This window comes from Rousettus aegyptiacus, unplaced genomic scaffold, assembly GCF_014176215.1.
Source record: "Rousettus aegyptiacus isolate mRouAeg1 unplaced genomic scaffold, mRouAeg1.p scaffold_m13_p_3, whole genome shotgun sequence".
NCBI lineage: Eukaryota > Metazoa > Chordata > Mammalia > Chiroptera > Pteropodidae > Rousettus > Rousettus aegyptiacus.
This window is the reverse complement of record NW_023416306.1, coordinates 133,374,545-133,385,577: the sequence shown is the minus strand read 5'-3', so window position 1 is coordinate 133,385,577 and position 11,033 is coordinate 133,374,545. Positions and strand designations below refer to the sequence as shown.

Below are 11,033 nucleotides of genomic sequence, written 5' to 3'. Positions count from 1 at the left end.
GCGAGGCCGCGGCTTCAGGCCCGCCCCCTCGACCAGGTCCCGGCCCGGCCCTCCTGGCAGCCTCCCGAACGGGCCTCGGGGTTGAGGGCTGGAGGCAGCCCGCGAGAGGGGTGTTCCTGCCCGGCCGGGCGGCGTCTCCTACCCCGCTTCAGTTTCTCCCCTCCCCACAATCGCCTGGGGACAGGGATGGGGTGGGGGTGGTAAAAGACTTAATGGGAGATAAGATAATATATGGATGCTAGTGAAAAGTTTTGTGGAGAAAGGTTTGGTACACCTATAAAGGATTATTATGCTTTGTTTTTACTCCCAGGGGCAGGAAGCCATATTAATATGGGTAATTTTTAGTGTTTTCTGTGGGGTGCTCTTGCTGTCCTTGAAAGAGCTACAAAATAGAGCAAATAAGCCAGCAACCCTGCCACTTCAACATTTTTTTCCCTTCAAAAATTTGTATTTAGTGCTCGCTTCGGCAGCATATATACTAACAAAAGTTGTATTTATTTTTAATTTCATGTATTTTTAACCCATATAAATATGCAAAGAATGTCCGAGACCATGAAAACCCATCCCCTGCTTTGAGGTAAACACTATTTAACCTCAGCTTTATGGCATTTGCAGTCTCTGGCAAAGGAATTTTCTTTTAGACTTCATGGAGACTTACACAGTCTCTTCTGAGAACATACGCCCTTGGTTGGATAGAAGCCACTGTTCTTCCAAGCTCTCAACAAAGACTTTTGAGCTGCACCAGAAGCTTTACATACAAGTGTCACATTTAATTTCCACTAGTGAGTGGAGTCAGGCATTATTATCCCCATTTTACAGGCGATGAAACAGAATTAGGGAGGTTAAGTGGCCAAAGTTACCCAGCTATTAAGCGGTAGAATCAATATTCAAGCCAGAATCTGGCTGAATCCAAAGCAGGCTCTTAACTAATTGCCGTGATATTCACAGATGAATAAAATATAGATCTTATATCTAAGGAGTTTATAGCCTGCTTGTTGAGCGCTAGCTGGGAACATGGGAGCTTCCTATTCGCTAAAGTGAGCAGAACCAGTGTTTCCTGTTGGATGGATGGCTTTTGCTCCAGGGGGACATATTGAAAAGAGCCATGGTCCCTCACTCATTGTATTTTTATTTCAAGTTATCTGCAGTGAGGGATAATGTGAATGAGATCTGAGATGGAATTGCACAAGTTAGGGAAAGATTACAATGTTGGTCCAAAGGTCACAGCATTGTGAGGCCTATAAAGCAACCGATAGTGTAGGAGGCCCTCCCTAATTCAGGATGTCAGTGCAAGGCCCTTCTTAATTCAGGTCAGTTCTAGAGATCCCAGAGAACAGGCAAGTAGCAAAATTTGTCCCCAACATAAAAATGCTTCTGACAGCTGCCCACAATTCCCTTTAAAGTTCTCCCATTTTATTTATTTTTTTCTTTTTATTTATTTATTTTTTTACTTCTGATTTTATGTCCTTAACATCTTCCTTTGGTGTTTTGTGGCTTTAAACTTTTCCTAAATTGGTACTAATAATCTTTTAAGGAAGAGAGTGTGTCTGGCATTGTATTGAAAGTTGATTTTATCAGTATTTAAAATAATTCAAGGTCCATCAAGCACTTCCTTTGCTTGCATTGAGGTAATGATGTATGATTTATGTTTTTAGAAGCATGGTCCCTTAGTTCTTGAAACCGATGATCTAAAATGGACAAGAATGCCTTTTTGTTGGTATGTTCACCAACCTTCTGATGCCTCTTGCCTGAAAAAAAGGTTTCTATGTCAGAATAAACTAGGTTATGTTGCAGTAATATACAACTTCAAAAATCCCAGGAACTCAAAGCAACAAGATGTTGTATAGGTGCCTAGAGGCTCCACTCTATTTTGTCCTTCTTCAGGACCAAGGCTGATGGAGCCAGTTCTCTCTTGAATACTGTTTGTTGTTTATTGGCAGAGGAACAAGAGCCCTCTAGACAGCCTTACCCCAGTAATTACAAGGTCAGTCTGAAAGTGATGTATGTCACTTCTGCTTATTGGCCTGAACTAGTCTCATGACCGCACACTCAAAGGCAGAGTGATGAAACCTTTTGGTGAGCAGCATTAGTAATTACCCGAGTGCCCCCATCCCACACCCCTTAGTCTGCTCTGCCATCACCTTAACCCTTGTGTCTGTGACTACTCTAGCTCAGCCCACTATCATCTGTGCTTGAGCATTCTACTGCTTGCCTCTTTACATTCTCATTCCTCCCCAGTAGCCAGTGAGCCAAGCATGCATCACCATATCATCTTTAATCCTTATCTCAATCCTTCAAGTAAATATGTGGGTTTTTGTGGCAGAGAGTGTCTCTCTATTCTCCAAATCCATGTCCTCTTCTCTGGACACACAGATGAACCACATTTCCCAGCCTCCCTTGCATATAGATAGGTGTGGCCACCAAATGTAATGGCACCATTTCCAAGACCGCTCCATAAAAACTTCCCATGAGCACTCCTCTTTTCTGTTCCACCAGTTAGATGCCAAAGCCCAGGGGATCTTGGGAGCCAGCACTGAAGACAACAGACCCTCTTCTGCCCCCATCGGCATGAGTCCCAGAAGGACTATGCAGAGCAGAGCCCTGCCGCCCCCCACCCAGGAGCATCCACAAGGGATTATTGTAAGGGAGAAATAAACTCTTATTAAAGTAGCTGGAATTAGTCTAGCTAATACACATCTACTTTATAAAGGAGATTGAAGGCTGAAGAGTTGCCAATTTGTTAAAAAAATAAAAACCCTCATTAGATATTAAATGTCTTAATGAAGCTGCTCAAGGATTATACAGCAGTTCTAAAGTATACAGTCCTCTAGGCAGTGGGAGAACAGCAATAGTGTTTAGTGCTCTGGTTTGGTCTGGCTTACGGTGCCACAGCAGTGCCACACTGGAAAGGATGCTTGGTGGCTTGCTTCACTTTTCAGTTTTTCTTTTCCTTGTCTATCCAAGTGCAGATGGACAGCCAGTGCCCAGGCAGCAGAATGCTGTGACAGCTTTCAACACTCTGTTGGTGGTGGCAATCGCGATGGTGGCTTGGTTTCCCTGGTGCATGACTGCAGTCCTCTTCAGGCTGAGCACCAGTGTGCTTACGCTGCAGGAGTCTATAGCATGCATGCCTTTTGCAGATGCGCTCTGGGAGTGCAGACATCAGCAACCACTGGATTATAATCAAAAGGTCTCATCAAAAGGTTAGTTTGGAGAGGATGGGGCATCTTTACAAAGGGCTAAGAGGACAGGGAGGTTAAATGTATAAAATATGTTCTGAAAGATGAGCTCCAAGGGCTAGAATGGATTTCTGAAGCAAGGTTTGAAATATTTTCTTGATTTATCTGTTTAAAATTACAGTAGTACAACATGCTAATTGCAACACATTCCAACAATACCGAAATGTGCTAAATAAAAACGTTGAAGTTCTGCTTGCGTCCGAAGTCTACTTCTCCCTAGTAATTTACCATTGTTGATAGCTGGTATGCATCCTAGATGTCTTTAAATATAACCCCAAATTTGCAACTTTTCAAAGAGCTTGCCAATCTATACAGTATCAGCTAATTACAGCTAAAACGCTTTTCCTATGTTTTCTTATTTAAGCCTCAAAACAATGCCTTGACTGTGGTACTGCTACCACCTGCATTTTATAGGTGAAGACACTGAAGTACAAAAGGATTGAGATACAGGCCATACATTGATGGTATGATAAAGCCAGACTTGGACCCCACGCAGTTTGGCTACAGAGCCCAGGCAGTAATGACTCAGCCATCCCACCTTTCAGCTAGTAGATGGTGAGTTATAGAATGGGGTACATTCTATACAGTGGACCATGGGTGAGTCCAGTTATTTTAGGGTTAAGGAACTGGAAATAGTGCTACTTAAATATTTACCGTTCTACTTTTTTAACTTCTCTGAGCCTTAGTGATTTCAACTATAAAACATAGTTAGCTAGATATTGCTGTGTTAACGAGTTGATGATTCTAACGTGTCACGTAAGTGTCTAAAATTATCTCATTTATCTGAGGAATCAGGTTACTTTCAGTTGTGCTCCATCTCAGTGGAAGAGTCATTGGAGGATAAATGGCTGCTGAGATTGTGTTGCTACTTGTATTTGGGATAATTTAATTTCCTATATGTTTAAAGGCTGTTAATCCTTCATTTTCACTTTTCCCAGCAGATATAATGGCTCCCTTTTGGCTTTCTAAACACCCTATGAATCCCCATAATCCACTTTGCAATGATTATTCTGAAATATTCTGCGTAACTCTTTCTAAATTTTAAAGAGAATTATTTTGTACTTACCAATTTATATCTCAGCAAGATTTTTACTGTACTGTTGACCTACCAATAATTTTGTCCTTCTACCACTAAAGGGCGCTGTTCATTGTTTTTTTTTGGCGGGGGTAGGGGCGGTGCTGGCCGGGGAGAGTGGTTCAGCTGAAGTCCCTTCTGTGTCTGACTAGTTGAAATGTGGCCCTTTACATGCCACCATTAAAATGTATCCAATTATTTGAGACCAAATAACCAAACAAAAAACCTTAGTATTAAACAATATGTTTATCCAAGGAGCTCAGTTTCACATGCTGCAAAATTAATTAGAAACTAAGCTTTATTGATTAATACTGAAAGAAAAAGAAAATCCTTTAAATCTTGACTGGAAGAAAATTCAATTGTATGGATAGCCATTTATAAATCAAAAATAGAAACATTACTATTTGTCATTTAATTTTTTGTATTGATATTATTTGGTGAAATTAAATTTCATTCATCTTGTAGGATTATTGTTACCAGTGGAATACCATTATGGTATATATTTATCTTATTATTTGATATGAATGTATTACAAGGAGTTTTCCTATTTATTTTACCATATTGTTGCGGCATATGTTTGAATTTGGGAAAGTGAATTCCATTTTATGTCTTATAACGATAGACTGCATTCTCAAACCTTGTAATTACAATGGAAAAGTGGTGGGAAAAAAAATGGAAGAATAGGAGTATTTACAATGATCCTAACCTTGAGGAAACCTTCTGGGTTTGGGATAAACATAAACAAAGTATTACAATTTTCAATTTAACTTTTATTTAATAAAGAAAAGGCATGTTAAACTATACTTTTATATTCAGTTCTTGAGGAAGAAGAGGAGGGCTAAAAGTTAAAATTACATTTATACTTAACTTTCTCTACATTTTAGGCCAGAGCAAGTATGCTGTATCTGCTTGTTTTAGATTTCTGTTGTTGCATAACTACCTCAAACTTAGCAGCTTAAACCACATTCATTTATTATCTCAGTTTCTGTAGGTCAGATGTCTGGGAATGGGCAAGTTAGGTTCTCTACTCAGTGTCTCACAAGACTGAAATCAAGGTGTTGGCTGAGCTAATTCTTTTCTGGAGCTTGGGGTGTTGGTATAATTCAGTTCCTTATAGTTGTAGAACTAAGGTCCCTGTTCTCTTGCTGGTTATTAGGCAGGGACCACGCTAAGTCCCCAGAAGCCACCGCAGTTCCTTGCCATGTAGTCCTCTCCATATGTCCTCTCAAACTTTGAATCTCTTTCACCAGAAGAACCCAGTCCCTTTAAGGGCTCACCTGGTTAAGTCAGGCCCACTGAGGATAATCTTCTATTTTAAATTCAGATGATTTGGGAACTTAATTGCATTTGCAAAATCCCTTCACAGCAGTATGTAGATTAGCGTTTGATTGAATACCCCAGAGAAGGTGTGTGTATACTAGGGCACAGGAATCTTTGGGACCACCTAAGAATTCTGTCTTAGTCTGTTCAGGCTGCTATAACAAAATGCCACAGACTGGATAGCTTATGAACAACAGATATTTATTTCTCACAGTTCTGGAGGCTGGAAGTCTGAGATCAGGGGGCAAGCATGGTTGAATGAGAGACCTCCTCTGGTGGCAGACTTCTCATTGTATCCTCATAAGGCATGGAGCCTTATGAAGGATCTCACTGGAGCTTGTTTATAAGGCACTAATACCATTCCCGAAGGTTCTGCCCTCATGACTCAAGTACCTCCCAAAGGCTCCACCTACTAATGCTGTCACTTTTGGGGTTAGGATTTCAACATATGAGTTTTGGGGGAACACTAACATTCAGACCATAGCACCACCATAATAATTTATAATAAACATTTGGTCTCAATAAATTGTTTTTAAAACTATGGTATTTATTAAATATCTGAGAACAGCATAAATTTTGTTCTTAAAAAAGGAATGAGAGAACTAACCCAGTAATCCAAAGGCTATAACAAAAGTAAATGAATGATAGATAATGTTGCCTTGGTTAGTTCAAGCTAAGAGGGAAAACTCTGTCAAATACAAACCCACATTCTATTAATCTTAAGTAGCAATGATTTCCACCGGGCCTGGAATTCACCCAGGAATCACTGCTGAGTCCAGCCCTTGTGCTAACACAGGATCAGCCTGGAGAGAGCAGTGTGCCTGGAGCGGTGGGGCTGGGCGGGTGGGGGGTGGGGAGGTGTCTTGTGAGCAAGAACCACCTTCTTTTGTCTAACCCCTCAGTTGCTACCTAAGAGGAATGATGCTATATCCCCCAGATTAGGATCCTTTCCTAAACCCCACTGTGACAGGTGATAGGAGGCCCTGGCATTTTTGAAGAGTTGAATTTTAAATATAAAATGTCGTCATTATTATAAGCACCCTTTATTGTATGGCTCGCTGCCGTCATCAAACCTGGGATAGTGAGAGGCTGCTGGTATTTGCTGCCTATCTTCCATGTAGAATTGTGATGGGGTTAGAGCTGTGATTAAAGAACCTTCTGATTACATTGTTTGGGGTTGGAGAAAGCGGGATGATTTTCTTTACATTTCTTTTCTATTAAACCTGACATTTTAAGAGATACCATTTAAAAATATTCTCTCCAAGAGAGAAAAGGCTTGGGTCTTTGACATCTTTCATTGAAACTATAAGACTCTTGTTATGTTTGTCATTTTAGCCTTTAAAGCCTTATCTTTTCTGACTTGGAGAACTGAAGACATTTTGATCCTCCTCCAGTTCTACAAATAAGGTTCTTTAATCAGCTTGAGGCAGCATTGTTGATCAGAGAAAAGCACTTCCTCCACTCATAAAGCGAACAGCACCTGCCAGCCCCACTGTCCAGAAGCAAGAGAGAAGAAGGGCTGTTCTTTGAGCCCACAGAGCGCCAATATTTCAAATGTACAGGAAACCATAAAAATAACTGAAAACCCATTGCCTCCTTGATAGATACAGAGCATAGAGGCATTTATAGACTCAAAAGCAAGGCCATGGACCCACATATCCACCAAACATATTTATTTATTTATGACCAGTGTAATATTGAAAACATGGTGTTTCATTTCCACTGGCATTAGGTTTATCATATTAGTGAAAATGTAAAAAATAAATGACTACATAGGAACTAAAAGTGTATTGTTAATAATATCGTTGATTAATACTGAGCAGGCTGCAATAAACCACACTTTTCCCCTTCAAGCTACTTGTTTTAAGCTTTCTTCAATTTTAGAAGACTAGGGGGTGTATATATTTATATTTATATATATATGAGATAGATACATTATATATGATATATACATCATGTGTATGATATATACATCATATATATATATATAAAATCAGTTATGATTTGCTGGGTTATGCTGAAGTAACGAACAGCCCTCAAATCTTAGTGGTTTAAAAAAACAAAAGTTTATTTCTTGCTCATGCCATATGTCCCTCTGCTCTGTGTCATCTTTACCAAGAGACCTAGGTTGATGGAGGCTCCCTGTCAGTGTTTCTGCAATTGCTTTGCAGAGGAGGAGAATGAGACAAATTGTGTACTTGCTCTTAAAGCTTCCAATTGAAAATGACACAAGTGACTTCTGCTCACATATCACCAGCCAAAGCAAATCACTTGGTCATACCCAATTCCATGGGCAGAAGATAGAAAGCCAGGAATATTTTGTGAACAGAACTAATCACACACACACACACACGCGCACGCACGCGCGCGCGCGCGCGCGCACACACACACACACACATTTTAATGTGTAGATTGAGAAGGGGGAAATGACTCCAGTCACTGAAGACAATCGACTCTAACTTATCCTTGTAGTACTGTTGCATCTGTAAGTTTAGAATCAGTGAAAACAATGACATAGGCTGCATTCATAGGATATACTACAGTCAATGAGGAGCATAAGACAGATCTTTACGTACGAACATGCAAATATATCCCAGAAATAGTGAGTTTTAGAAAAGTGAGTAACAGAATACCATGATCTCATTTATTTTAAAAGATACAAAAACATGTAAACATTTTTATGTGTGTGTCAAGTGCATAGGAAAAGGCCTAGAAGGTTTATTACCAAACAATTACTATTCATGGAGAATACAGAGGGATTTGTATAGCACGTAGGAGACTATCACCCTTTTTACTTTATATAATCCTATATTATTTGAATTAATTACAACCATATATTCATACATTACTTGTATTAGTTTTCTAGGACTGCTTTAACAAATTACCACACACTTGGCAAAACAGAAATTTACTCTTTTCACACTTCTGGAGGCCAGAAGTCTGAAATCTGTTATGCTCCCTCTGGCTGTCAGCATACTTGGACTTGTGACCACATTATTCCAATCTCTGCCTCCGTAGTCACACTGCTTCTCTCTTCCATGTGTTTCCTCTGTGTGTCTCTTATAAAGACATTTGTCACTGGATTTAAGACCCACCTGGATAATCCAGTGTAATCTTCTCATCTCAATATCTTTAAGATTCTTTTTCCAAATAAGATCCCATTCATAGGTTTCAGTGAATAGGATGTGTACATATTTTTTTTTAGGTGGTAGGGTGGAGGGTATCATTCAACCCATTACATGTATGTAATGTGAAAAAAATTAGGAAAAGATTTTAAAAATCATTACTAGTGATTACTTCTAGGAGGGAAAATTTCCAAATTTTCTATAGTGAACCTATGTAATATTAATAATCAGAAAAAACAGACAAAATAATAGAGCAATAATAACAACCACAGCAAAAGCAAAACATGGGACAGGCCCTAACTTACACATACCCTATTAACAAGTGACCCTGATACATAAGGACAGAGTGGAAAAGTCATTTCCGCAGACTCAGTAATGGGGTCATGATGGGGGCTTAGACTGAGGCCAGGGGCCCTGCATTAGCCTTGGATTCTTAGAATCCTAGAGGCCTTAGCTATATCTCATACAAGGTAAACCTTAACCTGGGTGGGACTAGTGCCTAGGAAGAGCTGCCCACCTCACCAGAAGAGAGGAAATACTTTCCTGGTGTCGACTTGTGGAAATTAAAATGCTTTTTTCCAAAGAAGCACCCTTATTGAGTGGAGGTTGCAAGCATGGGCCAATTTCAGTCCACTGATGTGTCTTGTTTCACCTGCACTATATATGAAATATTTTCAAATTAATTGCCAACTATTTTCATATTAAATTTTGGTTTTTGGCTTCTGATCTGTTGCATTGGGCCTGCATTCTTCCATGGCAGCCATCCTCTGGAGGTCGGGAGTAGCTGCTCTCTTTAGATGGATCATGCTCAGCACAGTCTCTGTCATTTCATATTTTCCTGACCTGACTCTCCTTATTTATATTGTCCATCTGGCTACTAAGGCATTTGAGTTTGCAAAACCCTGATAAATAGACTAAAAATCACTCGTGGTGTTATAGTACATTATGAATTAAGTGGGTTTGTGCACACTCTTGCTTCCATGGAAAAATGTCTTCTAAATTCCAAATACCCAAAAAATGAACCTGAAGCAAGCAACTAGTTCATAAATTGGTGACACTTTACAGTGGTGTTTTATAGTCTGCCTAAACAAATAATGGAAAATGCATATCCACATATGCACTCAGATATCAGAAATTCAATTCCACAGGCTATTTGGAAACGAAGTTTCAAAATTCTGCTGAGAATGATTATGTTGTCTGTCTGAGTATGTGTGCAGACGAGCGTATGGCACCCACGGGGACATGAACGTGGTTTCACAACACTGGGGCCAGCGCCTGTCCTCCTACCCCAACTTGGGGGATTAATATGTCATGAGCCAATGTTAACCTCATCATTATTGAGTTGGAACTAGGGACCTATAATGGGATGGGTGTTGACTCCTGCCAGGTGTTTTCAGTGAAGCTTTTGAATTTTTAATTTGAGTTGAGCCATGGAGGTGAGATGAACTAGGTCGTAGGGAGTGTTGCCTCAACTGGGACTGGAGTCTTTTGGGAGGACAGTTCTTTTCTGTAATTTCCAGAACAGATTGCTAATTTTCAAGACCTCTGTGGCAAAGAATGTTCTTAAGGTTTTCCCCTCCTAAACTGTTACGTATTTAATGAGCAACTACTCTATTCAGAGCACTAGGCTAGGGCACACAAGAAAATTAAGACATGGATGGTGCTTGCAGACCAAGGAGCTTTCAATCTGATCAGGAAATAGAGATACAAAGAGGCATAACTTTAAATAACAACACAATATTATGTAAAACAAATGAGATGCCACAGGCAAAGAGCCATGATTTGCCAAATGGATGTGTATTTGGACATGTATTGCTTGTGACTGTAAGTGTATTATTTCAAGCCAGGGATGGCCAAACAGCAGAGGTAGTGGCTGAACTCAGTCTAAGCAGAGTAGAAGATGAAATACCAAGAAGACACATGGCAATGGGAAAATGGAACATGGCTTTGCCCAAGGCAGAGTTAAGTCAGAAAGTTTAAGTAAGCAGGATTGTGGAGGACCTCAACTGACAGAACACTCAATCCTGGGCACAGGCACTGGGGAACACTGGAAAGTTTTTGAGCAGAGGATGGTGTGATTCAAGTAGTATATTCGAGATCAATCTGGAGATGATGTCAGGATGGTTTGGTAGCAGAAGGAAATGAGAGCAGAAGGGACACTGGGAGAGAAGTTCCTATAGAGGAAAAATGGCTTAACCTTGGAGAGGCAGGAGGGCTTGAAAAGAAGAGATAGATTAGGGAATTTAAAGGACTTTGGGGCAGACAGATTGTAAT

At 40.1% G+C, this 11,033-nt stretch overlaps 1 long non-coding RNA gene across 1 annotated transcript; it reads left to right on the top strand.

Moving 5' to 3' along the window:
- Positions 1 to 1,395: 1,395 nt before the first annotated feature.
- Positions 1,396 to 7,451, top strand: LOC118615065. The gene is made up of 3 exons (XR_004956346.1): positions 1,396 to 3,203; positions 3,604 to 3,794; positions 6,970 to 7,451. It is a non-coding gene; the product is annotated as an uncharacterized LOC118615065 (long non-coding RNA).
- The last annotated feature ends 3,582 nt before the right edge of the window (positions 7,452 to 11,033 follow it).